A 12,229-nucleotide genomic window follows, 5' to 3' on the forward strand; every position below is an offset into this window, starting at 1 on the left:
TATTTATCAAGATACCAAAGTACAGATAATAAAATGAACCCAGATTTAGTCATACTTACAGTAGTTCCATTGAAATCAGTGGGAAACTCAGTCATGAGAATTTGCCCCATTAATTTCAATGTATACATTTAAATTCTAAAAGTTTATTTCCATTTATTATAGCAAATGCATTAATATTTCTGAACAATTATCTTTACCATTATTCTCATACTAAACCAACTTCCTTCAGCAAGTAATAACTTTATTTGTAACTCTCACATAAATAAAATTAATCAGTGATACCTTTATTGGCCAACTGAAATCCACAATATACTTGTTGCAAGCTTTCGAAGCTCCATGGGCTTCTTCATCAGGCAAGATGTTACAAACCAAACAGGAGAAAAAAACAATTGGAGATGTTAGTCAATGCCTACATGTTGTTTCAGTACCAGATGGTATGCTGGAGAGGATATCTTTTGCAGGCATAAATAAAATGTCAGAGCACCTATACAATTACCATTGCCTAAGTCATAGTAGTAGTAGTAATATTTGACATAGTGAAGTTATTTCAAGTTTACTTTTCACTGGCTTGATTAATATTACATCAGCTAATTAAACTAGAAATACTACACAATAGAAGACATTTTAAAAACAAAGCTGAGTTCAGACATGCAAGTTGTTATCTTGTAGTTTATCTGATTATCCCACTATAAGATTTTGACAATGACATACAGGACACTGTTTTTATTTCTATAACTTCAGTTTGATTTTCCATTCCTAAGGAAATATTCACCTGTTTTAATAACTAGTGATAAAAGAATGTGTAGTTTAAATACTTTTTTCACAAAGCCTCATCTCAAATTGCTCATTAGTCATTGTCACCATTTAATTAAAATGCCTAACCATTATCTTTTATAAAGTACATTTATAATGCACTTCATTAGACACTTCATCATGTTGTTTTTTTCTAGTAGAAATACATATTCAAATTTTCTAGAGATATTTGGCTGTTGTGTTTGTTTTTATGTTTTAAAGAGAAAGCTAAGAAGAAAGTGGCTAGATATGCATATGAAATAGTAGAGAGATGTTTTAAGTACATATATAATACATATGCTTGTTTTCTATTTTATTTGATCTACCCTTATATAAATAATGCATTTTCAGAGCATTGCTTTATACTTTGTAACTTTATAACTGTACTTACTGTATTAAGGCATGGGGCCAATTTGAGGATTTATTCCACTTCCTCTATTCAGAGCAGGCTGCAAAGATGCTTTTCAATAAGTACTCATCTTCTCACTGAAATGTTGAAAAAAAGAATAACACAAAGGAGACACATCAGATGGGAACAGAGTAAAGTGTTGTGTGTGTCTGCTACACAAGCCTGAGCAACACAGAGGGTCATATACTTAAAAACATCTTATTTGCTTGCATTGTTATTTTCTTCTTTTAAATCAGCCGTCTTTGCCATCTACATCTCCTGGGTAAAATAGCATTCTCATTTGAATATTGTTTTAGGTCAGTCCCACCCTGATTTCTGTCATGAGCAAGCCAAAATATGTGTCTCTTGATTTGGTTATTATCAGGATTTATTTTACTGGGAGGTGGTGGTGGAAATCTCTTCCCCACTTCAGCTTTTTTATGTATATATTCAGAATAGTAAACATATCTGCACATAGGGTAACCTTTTTAGTAACCTATGAAGAAAATTCTGAATGTCAGATTATTCAAAACCAACTGTTTAGCCAAATAAAGGTTGTTGCCTAGCTGGAAAAGGCTTTCATTTTGTCCTCCAGTTTCATATATGTTATTGAATACACCCAGCAATAACAGAGCTATTAATATTCCCTTCTTTCTATTTTGTACAAGGTATTATGCAGCACATAGCAATAGCTCTAGATGATCAGTACAATGGATAGCTCCTGGTCTCATTCCCTGATCAGCCCTTTGAAGAAGCACTGCAATCATTTCTCTTTCCCTGCTAATGTGGTAATCATTAATCGAGAAGAAAATTACACAAGGGAATGCAGGAGGAAAAGAGATTTCTGTTTTCTTCACAAGATTTCTTTTGTGACAAAATTATCCTTGCACAGGTCTTCCTCCTGTACCTTCCCCTGCCGCTGCTGCTGCCCCAGTGTCTGAACCTAAAAGGTTTGTTTATATTTCTTTCACATGCTATGGAACAACTGCATGGCATCCAGGACAGTAAGCTAAGCAATCACTAACCTATTTCCACAGGGAAAAGATTTCCATAGAAAGGGAGGGAGAATTTTTGCAATATACCTGGAGCGGGGGGAAAGCAGCATTTCATCACTGGCTCCATTGGTCAGTCTGCTGTACCAGCCTGCAAAGCTTTCACCCTGCTGCTAAATCTCATCACCTTGTTGTTTAATGCCTGCACAATGAATTAATATGCACACTAAGGGTAAATGACAGATGAAACAGAAGCCAAGACAAGCAAAAATCTCAAAATAACCATAGACATGCTGGCAGTGGGACAAAAGAAAAATAAACATACCACACCCTTGCACCAAAGCCAGGGTGCAAGCCAAGACATCAAAGGGTTTTTTTAATAGACATCTCTTACCATATCAATGGCGAGAAATTTTTACTGTTATGTTCTTGTTGCTGGGGCTGCGTGCTCAGGGTCTTTATGCAGAAGCTCTTATAAAGCATTTGAGACTCTAAAGGGACTGATTTCTTCTCTTTGCTGCTTTGCTCCTCCTCCCTCTCCCCCTCCCTTCTCTTCCTCCTTCTCCTTCTCCTTCACCTCCTCCTCTTCCTCTTCCCCAAGCTTTCAGTCTTTCCAGGTATTAGATATCATTTTCACATGTAGCCAATTTTAGAACAGAGAGGTTTATTCCAGCCATCAGCTTAGTAGCTGATAAACACCAACTGCTAGCATCCTTCTGAAAACGTTTGCAATTCTTATTATTCATGTCAAATTATAGGTTTTGAAATATTCATACATATATCTCTTGCATTTAAATGTCTACTTTTCAAAGACAAATGTGATACAGACTGATACAATTGTCCATCAGCATACATCAGTATCCAAAACACATTAAGGATACTGAATTATGGAACTGTGGTTAAATAAAATATACATTGTTTTTAAAAGATTGTTTTGTGCTAAAGAACTCACATTTCTTTAGACTTGCTTTAGAAAAGGTGAACATATTCATTTTCTAACCCTTCTACATCATGTCACGGCTTTTTTCATTTCCTTTCTTAGCAGAAAACTCTGGAAGGCAGCAAAAACCATAACAGCTACATAATGCCTTTGATTTTTTGAATGCTAAGCAGTCTAAAATGTATATATTAATCAAGAACATATTTTAAATAGTATTTCATAATTATGCCTGGCATTTTGTCCAGTATTTATGAATTCATAAGTTGTTGTCATCTGCCCTTGAGTCTATTCCAATATTCCAACTCATGGCAACCCTGTGGATGAGATATTTCCAAGTATCCCTGTCTTCCACTGCTTCTGCAAATCCATGCCCATAACCCCCCTGATTGAGTCCATCCACCTGGTCTGCAGTCTTCCCCGTCTTCTTCTATCTGCTACCTTTCCTAGCATAATTGTTTTTTTCCTAGTGATCCATGCCTTCCCATTATGTGGCCAATGTATGATAGCCTCAGCTTGATCACCTTGACTTCCAAGGAATGCTCTAGTCTGAACTGTTCAATGACCCATTTCATTTGTCTTCTTGGCTGTCCATGTTATCCTAAATACTCTTCTCCAGCACCACATCTCAAATGAGTTTATTTTCTTTCTGCCTGCTTCCTTCACTGTCCAGCTCTCATATCCACACATAGTAACGGGGAATACAATGGCCTGAACTATTCTGATTCTAATTCAGTTGTATGTCTTTATCCTGCAGGATCTTGCCTAGTTCTTTCATAGCTGTCCTTCCCATTCCTAGTCTTCCTCTCATTCCTTGACTGCAGCCACTACTGTGATCAATATTTGATTCTAGGCATTCTTTAACTATTTCAATTTCCTCATTGTCTAGATTGAATTTATGTACAGCACACTCATGCCAATTGTGGTCTTACCATCCACAGATATGAGCTTCTGCACAGGGCAAGCACTGGCTTTTTAAATGGGTGCAGACTTACAACTTTTTGTAACTTTTTGGGATTCACCTCAGCCAATGAAGAGTTTTCCAAAGCATCAGGGAATGGGGCAGCAAACAAAGAAGATTTCCACCCTCTCCCAGCAGTGAGATGGTCTGCAAGACAGCCAAAAGGTGCCTCCTTATCACAAAGCACCTCACCTTGGCAGAGTTGCCAGACTTATCCAGTAGAGAAGTAATTACAGTGGTGGAACTCTATCATCATAATTACAAAGGGATCATACAGCACCTTTGAGACTAACTGAAAGATTGATGTTGGTAGCATGATGTTTTGTAGAGTTGAGCCTACTTTCTCAGATACATTGTTGGAGTGGAAAGCCCAGGGACAGACCTATATAGCTGTGTGTAAGAATGTCCATAGGAATTCAAAACTGTGTGGAGTTTTGGTGCGGAGATAAGGTGACAAATTCAGTTTTAATTCTGGTTATTGGGGCACAAGGCCTAAAGCCAAGGTTAGTAGATGACTGTATGAAGATTGGGATATAGTGTGGGAGCCAAAAAGTAGATATGATGAACTGATCAAGAGAGCCTCCATGGGGCAGGGGGTTAGCTAATGTTGTGATGTGTATAGTGTGCCAGGAAATCATTGTCTCTATTCAACCCACAGCTCATAGACTGCAGTTTGTTGATATGCTTCAATTCTGCTGTGTCTCTTTCTAATCTTCCTTTGTTGTCTTTGTTCTGAGGTCCAAGATGGCTGATTTATATCCATTTACCTGGACATAAGTAGCCAAGTAAAGGCCTCTAAACCTCAGTTACTCACCTACAGTACATACAACACTGATGTGGCCATGGGTACTAAACCTTGCCACCAACTCAGATACCAACTCTGCCTACACATCTATTCAGGAAATGTAATCACAGGACCTAATGATATCACCACAATATTAGAGGATCTTTCAGCTGCTTGGCCTCTAATGTGATTTATGCCATACTATGTCAGCAGTGCCTTTCAGCACTCTACACTGGGCAAACAGGCCAGTACCTGAGCCAGAGGAAAAATGGACATTAAAATGGGGATATACAAAAGCTAGTTGTAGAACACTTCAATCTTCCTGGGCATTCCATCGTAGAATTTGATACCATTCAGAAGCTCAAGAACAGGCAATATTAAATAATCCAACTGGGAGGGTCTATTCTATTTATAAGTAAGCAGTTGTGTTCACTATTGTCTGTGTCATCACCACTGCTGGCTACTGATGGGTGAAGTGACTTGTAGAACTCTTATGAAATTCAACCTGATGAAATCTCTCAAGATAACAAAACACTTTGGTTTAATTCAAGAGTGAACAACTGAAGCAGATCAAGGACCAATTTTCTGTCTATTGGGTCATCTGGTGACCTCACATATGGGCTAACAAGTCAATTACCAAAGCCTGGTGATCAAGAAGGAAGCCTGGGGCTGAGTGGCCAGAATGAAAACTAGAGAGTGGTCTTGTAATAGGGATGGTTGTATAGAAGAGGGAATTTCAGGAGGCATTGCTTGTGATCTGGTTGCATGAAAAGCAACACTTGCTGAAATCCCCTTTCCTAGTCAACCATTAAAGGTACAGGAACTCTTTCCAGTTTTCACTCTGGCAATATAGTGGACTCTTGGTATCTGCTGGGGTTGGTTCCAGGACACCTCCCCCCCCCCCCCCCCCATGGTTACCATCAATATTCAGGCTTCCATAGAAATTTGTCCTGTCTCCAACCTGAGTATTACATTTGGGATGCATGTTGGAATTCTTGTAATTGCTCTTAAAAATTTGGTTTGTGCTACTTCGAGTGAGTTGTAATCAATAAGCATGTATACCTGACAGCCATACAGCATCTGGGAAATTATTTTGCTGACAAATACTTGGATGGCTGCGGGGACATACTGGCCACCTTTAGAACAGAAAAAGGAAAGAAATGTTTTGGTACGGTCTTTGACCGTAATAAAGAATTTCAAACCCCACGGATACCAAAATCTGTGGCTGCTCAAGTCCCATTAAATACAATGGTGTGGTAAAATGTTGTTCCTTGTTTAAAATGGCAAAAGCAAGGTTTGTTTGTTTTTTGAATTTATACATTTTTTGAATATTTTCAAGCCATGAATGATTGAATCCATGGATAAGGAATCCATGGATACAGAAGGCTGACTGTATTATGACCCCAGCTAGGTTGCATATGCTTTTTGTCTTTGGGGCACAGCAGCAAAAAAAGCTAAAAAGAACACTAAATTAATCATTATACCCAAATGTCAATGAGGTGTAGTGGTATGAGCATTGGACTGCACTCTGGAGACCAAAGCTCACTCAGACATGGAAAGTCACTCTCTCTTAGCCTCAGATGGAGGCAAAGGCAAACCTAACCTGAACATATCTTTCCAAGAAACCCCTGTGATAGGTAAGGCTTAGGATCACCATAAGATATGATTTGAACACATACAACAACCAAAATGCAACTTCAAAAATAGCCCGGTAGAATGTATAGATCATGTAAAAATAAATTTGCACTGTAAAACCTAAGTGACCAAGAGCCAGAAGAGCTGTGGACCAAAGCCAGAGACATTGTTAAAGAAGAATTCAAAAAGAGAGAAACTTCAGTGGATGGCATGTGAAACAAAAGAAGCCAAAGTAAAAGGTGACAAGAACTAGGGTCAGAATTTTGAACACAACTGTTCAGCAATTAATGTGTAGAGACAAAGAGAACTACTATAAATCCATGCAGAGAAGAAAGAAAAATAAATATTGATTCTACACCAAGTTTTTCACATATTATTGACCACATGCTATTATAAGATATGTGTTCCATGATGCAATATCTACCTGCAAGGTGTGGAAACACATGGCTATTTTTGAAATAATGGCTGAAGTGGGAAATTCATCACAAAGCTTTGACATCTAAATACACAGATAGGCTTGAAATAAATTTTGAGATTAAGGGGCTGAACAGACCAAACAGACTGAACAGGCCTGGAGCTGCCCTTTTCACGTTGGATTGGGGCTACAGCAAATACATGCCACAGCCCCAATCTGGCCTTTCCATGCAGCAAAAAGGAGCTGCAAAAAGCAGCTCCTTTTTGCATCACAGAAAGGTGCCATAGCTGCCATAGCTGCATCCCTTCGGCACTCCTGTCATCTGGAAACAGTGCCAGAGGAGTGCCATGATGCCCACTGCTGGCATGGGGGCACACATCATGCAGACACCACACCCCCGCTCTGCCCCAATGCCAGCCATTATCACTGGTCTGTCAAGGCTGTGTGTATCCTACTGGTTTTGACTACCTTTTCCTGAATGTTATGTTGGCAGGATGATGATGTGTGGCTAAAATGCAGAGCCACTGTGTCAAAGTAGAATAAAAAAGAGTAGATGGCAACATCACCATGTGTGCGGACACTACTGGTTGTGTGAAGACTCCACCAGCAGTCCTTCCAATGTTTATACAAAATTAATTTTCTCTGAAGATGAAAATTTGGATTGAAAGCTTTTCTTCACATTATGGAAAGGCTTTTAACTATTCAATAATATATTATTTTCTAAATCATCAAATATGCTTTTAGTTCCTAACATAGCTGACTCTTTTCTTGGAATCCAGCTACTAAAGTGGCTTCTCTTCCCACTCCCTTTTTCTGGGTAGAGGATGATTGGGCTTTGAGTTGAGCCAAGTACTTCTTTTTTTTTTAATAATAGTCTTTATTAAATTTTAGTAATAGCATAAAAACATACAACAACAGCACAACATAATATACATCATTACATATGACAGTTACAAACATACAAAGCAGATAAACCCCATCCAACCCACAATCTCCAAACATACCCACACAAATAGACAACAAATGACTTCCCTCGGAGGGACAGAAGTGATCTTTTGCTCCGCAAAGTTCCTTAATACAAAAAAAATCCTAAAAGAAGAAAATATCCCTTTCTTACGAAATAATACAGCAATATAAATAAGCATTAATTTTAAACTCGGTGGTACTTTCCAGAGTTGCATTCATACATTTATAACTTATGTACTTGTTTTTAGTTTAACAGTTCCACAATTAATGACAACAATCAGCATCGCTTAACTATACATCAAAAAAAAAGAAGAAGAAAAAAGAAAAACGTCAAACGATAATTATTTAGTTACCAAATAAAATTGTGGGTCTTGTTTTCAGACTCTAAAAAGATTACCAAAGGCTGCCAATTCATTTTCCTCTTATCCTAACTCAGGTTCAGAACAAAGCATGTAAGTTTATCCAATTCCATAAAGTCTAAAAGTTTAAGCAGCCAAGCATTCCAAGTAGGATGGACATCTCCTTTCCAACAAGAGGCAAAGACCAATCTAGCCGCCGAAATCATGTAAGAGTTGAGCCAAGTACTTCTGACAATACTGAATGAGAAATATTATAGGAATTTCAACCCTTGTTCAGACAAATTAAAATAGGGCTCAGTTTCCTAAGCTAGTCATCCCTGAGGTAAACCCTTCTTGGTAAAGACTATTTCTGTTCTGGAATATTTTCCTGTTAAGACTGGGAACCATCTAGACTCTACTGAAACAGCCTTGCCAAAAGCAGAAATGGGCAACGTATGGCCCTTTAGATGTTCCTGGACTGCAGCTCCCTCCAACTTTAGCCAAAATGTCCAGTAGTGAAGGATAACGGGAATTGCAGTCCAACAACATATTGAAGGCTATGCTCTGCAAACCACTGTTCTATAGCAATATACAGCTGGGGATGGAAAGAATATTCAAAACTTTTTGGGAAATGGTTGAAATGTTGAGAAACTTTGACAAAAAGAATGTTGGACTAGTAAGAATCTTTGCAGTTCATGACGTATTCTATGTAAATTTCACACGTGGTATTTTTGCATTTTCTGTGCAGAAATATTATTTTCAGTGTAGAAAATGCTGTTCGTGGTTTTCTGAGCAAAACAACCATATCCAAATTTACTCGAAATAAGTATTAAACTGGAGTCCTCAAGGATTATACAGTGGGGAAAAATTACTAAAATTACTCATTTCCATCAAGAAGACAATTAGTGAAGAATGATATCTGTATATGTAGTTAGCTGTTCTAAAGATTAAAACAAGCTGTTAGAGGTCTAGCAACAAGTGCAGCAGAATATGAATTAGATCATGAATTCCTCTCCATGTTCCATTCCACATTTTGCTGATCATTGTTGCACAGTGCAAAGCAGAACAACGCACACAGAAGCAGGTATTGATTGGGAAGCCAACTAGCAAATAAAGCAAGCAGAAGGTCTGGCTGCCTTGTTGCTAGCAGAAGGCAGCCAGGGAGTGAGCAGTAGGGAAATTGTTCTTTATGTGCATAGTTACTGGTCGAACAGGGAGATAACATTATATTTGCAGCATCAGATCTAAAAAGTGGTGATTATTTCATTTTAGTCCATCTGTAAACTAGCAGCATGATCTTGGTTCATTTCTCCGGCATGCTTCTGGCAAGTTCTGGACTCTTATCACAACTACTCTTGTCTTTTGTCTTTTGCCTGGTGTATGGGTTAAATCACAAGAGATAACAGGATATGGGGAAACCTGGCACAGAGCAGACTGTTTCATTTGGTACCCTGTCTTCTGCTGTGTCTTCTAGCTCTACAATCCAGCCTTTTTTTAAAAAAATGTAGCAGAAAATGAAGAATACATCAACACTATTCAATTATTCACTCACTCACACACACACCATCATGCCCTATAAGCAATGAGAAATGCCACATGTCCAAACTGGGTTCAGGAAAGGAGGAAGCACTTGGAATCATGTTACCAGTTAAAATACAGTGGGCCCTTGGTATCTTCTGGGATTTGGTTCCAGGACCCCCCATGGATACCAAAATCCATGGATGTCAGGTCCCATTAAAACCAGTGGCACAATAAAATGGTGTCACTTACATAAAATGGCAAAATCAAGGTTTTGTGTGTGTGTGTTTGTAATATTTTCAAGCTGTGGCTAGTTGAACCTGTGGATAAAAAAACTGTGGATACAGGGGCCAACTAATTTAAAGTAAAATACAGTCAGCCTTCCATATCCATTGATTCCTTATCCACGGATTCAACTATCCACAGTTTGAAAATATTCCAAAATGATATCCATGGCAAAAAGCGAGTCATGATTTTGCTATTTTATATAAGGGTCACCATTTCACTACACCATTGTATTTAATGGGACTTAAGCATTCATGGATTTTGGTATCCACGGGAAGTCCTGAAACCAAACCCCAGCGGATACCAAGGGCCCACTGTATTTTAACTGGTAACATGATTCCAAGTGCTTCTTCCTTTCCTGAACCCAGTTTGGACATGTGGCATTTCGCACTGTTCATAGGGCAAGATGGTGTGCTCATTAACAAATTGAATAAAATCAATTAACCACTTAGGCTTAAATAAAGGCTTGATAAAAATCCATGTTCCAGCTTGGGATCAAAATGAAACCAGCATTGACAACAATCTGGGTTTAGCTTGGAGGGGGAGAGAGAGAGAATAGGGTCATCCCTCCAAAATAAGAAGTCTGCCCCACCATATCACACTTTCCTTTAGTCCCCAAATGTCTAGCTTTGCAGAAATTGAGACACTGGAAATCATTCACACCCAGAACTCTTATATTTTCTGTATTCACATTTCCTTTGCTTGGTCCTTTTCTTTGGATGTCTAAACTATATTTCTAAATGTTCAGCAGCTAGAAATGTGGAGACTGAAAGTAAACTGAGGGGCAAAATTCATACTGGGAGGCTATGACCTCATTTTGCCCCTACACCCCTAATGCCGGCTGGATCTCTGAGATTAAGTGTTACCTCATGTCACATCACCCAATCAGTCCCATTCTTGGTTCACCTTGAAGAGCTGAAGGAGCAGAAATGGTTTCTGTGATGCTTGTTATCCTGGGCACATCTTTTATCCTCTCATTCTTTCTGCCTCTGTTATTGCAAAAGATTAACAGTTACCCTTTGGACTGCAACTCCATGAATACCTTAGCCCACATTGCCAAGGTGTCTGGGGGATTCTGGGAATCTGGTTGTCATCCTCCCCGAAAAAACAAATTTTCCAAAGCTCTGCCTACCTATCTCATTCTGATCCTTCAGTAAAAAAACAGACTCAACAGCCCACTGTGATGAATTTGCACGGCCTTTTGCAGATAAATGCATTTAAATCTACTCTGACTTGGATGCTATTGTTGATACAGTCCCAATGGATGTAAATTTGGCTTCTGCTTGTTCAATAATAATGAGTTCTTTTACATTTGTACAGCCCAAGGATATGGACAATATCCTTGGAGAAGTGAGAGCCTCTACCTTAGCCATCTAGACTTTTGCCCTTAGTTAATAATAGATAATAATAATAATAATAATAATAATAATAATAATGTTAGTTAATAATGTTTATTTATATTTTCCACTGCTCCCAGCAGATCGAGGTGGGATTACAGCATTAAAAATTACAAAAACACAATAAAAAGTTACATTAACCCCTAACCCCTCCCACCATTAAAATTAATAAAAATTCAATAATTAAAATAATTACATCAGTAACTTGATCTACAATAATCAAAATGGAATGGAATGTACTGTTAAGGCGGATGGGGCTATCCTTCTTCAGGAGGTCAGTTTGGGAAGGCCCACTGGAAGAGATCCATCTTGACAGCCTTCTTGAAGGCATCTAAGATGGTGATAAGACAGATCTCCTCCAGCAGGTCATTCCACAGTTTCAGAGCAGCAGAAAAGAAAGTCCTCTGGGAAGTTGCAGGTAATCTGAGCTTCTGTGGCTGGAGTAGATTTATTAAAACAAGCCAGAGGAGAACTGGCTGAGAGGGTGAATGGATTGTTATGGCCTCCTTACAACAAGGCAGAGTTTCAACTTGCCTAAAGGAGGCAGCCATATGGCCTTTGTTGGAAAACACTGCCCTGAATCGCTCTACAATGTAAAATTATCAGCCAGTATCCAATATTCTGTCTGAGGGCAAGGTATTAAGGCATATGCTTAATTCCCACCTCCAGGAATTCCTGGATGAAACAAATTATCTAGAGTCATTTCTGTCTGTCATAAGACCTGGATATGGGACAAAGATGGCTTTGGTAATGTTGGTGAAAGACCTACACTGAAAGCTGAACAGGAGAAGTGTGTTCCCACTGGTTCTGCCAGACCTCTT

General features: G+C 38.6%; 1 protein-coding gene across 1 annotated transcript in view; it reads right to left on the bottom strand.

The window, feature by feature from the left end:
• AMER3 (APC membrane recruitment protein 3) overlaps positions 1-2,595 on the bottom strand; it is a 28,519-nt gene extending 25,924 nt beyond the window's left edge. Inside the window, exons 1-3 of the mRNA XM_089509565.1 lie at positions 2,567-2,595; positions 1,184-1,278; positions 283-344 (exon numbers count right to left, since the gene is read on the bottom strand). The gene's annotated coding sequence lies outside the window, so the exon portion shown is untranslated. The remainder of the gene's footprint in view (positions 1-282; positions 345-1,183; positions 1,279-2,566) is intronic.
• Between the last annotated feature and the right edge of the window lie 9,634 nt (positions 2,596-12,229).

Source organism: Sceloporus occidentalis, unplaced genomic scaffold (genome assembly GCF_023333645.1).
Source record: "Sceloporus occidentalis isolate IW3139 unplaced genomic scaffold, rSceOcc1.0.p SCAF_2, whole genome shotgun sequence".
Lineage (NCBI taxonomy): Eukaryota > Metazoa > Chordata > Lepidosauria > Squamata > Phrynosomatidae > Sceloporus > Sceloporus occidentalis.